The sequence below is a fragment of the Eubalaena glacialis genome, chromosome 1 (assembly GCF_028564815.1).
Source record: "Eubalaena glacialis isolate mEubGla1 chromosome 1, mEubGla1.1.hap2.+ XY, whole genome shotgun sequence".
Taxonomy (NCBI): Eukaryota; Metazoa; Chordata; class Mammalia; order Artiodactyla; family Balaenidae; genus Eubalaena; species Eubalaena glacialis.
Genome location: NC_083716.1, coordinates 195,530,599 through 195,531,487, shown reverse-complemented (window position 1 = coordinate 195,531,487; position 889 = coordinate 195,530,599).

Sequence of the window (889 nt, the reverse complement as noted above, 5' to 3'; positions counted from 1 at the left end):
TAGAGTCCTTAAGATGTGTAAGACTATACTAAGGGTGTAACATTATTTTCGACTTTAATCCTTTCAAAAGTCCCGTGGAAGGTAGTTACTCTTATTAGGTCCACTTTCCAGGTAAAGAATCTGGGCGTCTGAGAAGTTAAGTAACTCTCCCAAGGACAAACAGCTGGTTTATGGATTCAGGCAGTCTGATTCCAGAGAGCTGGTTTGTAACCACCATGCTATGCTGTCAATCCAATAAATGATAGATATTATTGTTGTCATTACTGTTATGTAAAGAGAATGTAAAGTTCTGAAGCCATTCATGAATTCAACAAGTTGAGTGCCTCTGAGTCAGGTCTGTTCTAGGTACACAAGACAGACAAGTATGATCTGCACTGAACAACTCTGAGCTTATATTAATTGGTGAGTTAAGCCTCTTGTCTCTTTCCCTTTTCTGAATATGAGCAAGCCAGACTGAAGACCTGTGATAATGACTCACTGCAGCTATTATTCCAATGAAAGATTTCCAAGTGGTGGCCACAGTGATGATAGTGGTGCTGGAGGGAGCATGGTGTTAGTCTCTCTTCTCCCTAGGACTGTCACCCAGTTGTTGCTGCTGCTGTACAGAGAGTAAGAACTGTCTACCACTGCTGACTTCTAACCTAGCTTGTGATTTCAGTGTCATGTGGAGCCCCAAGCTAGGCAGTGTTCTGGAATGACTAGGCCAGTTTTACTAATTGGGGAAACAAAGTCTGGTTTTTCAGCTCTTGTATTTGGTTTTAACAGATGAAGCTGTAACAGTTTACTATTTTCAGGGTCTCCAAATCTAGCTTGCTTTGATTATCTTTTAGGAAATCTCCAACTTGATTTTAATATTCATAATAATACCTAGAATTAAAATATTCACCTA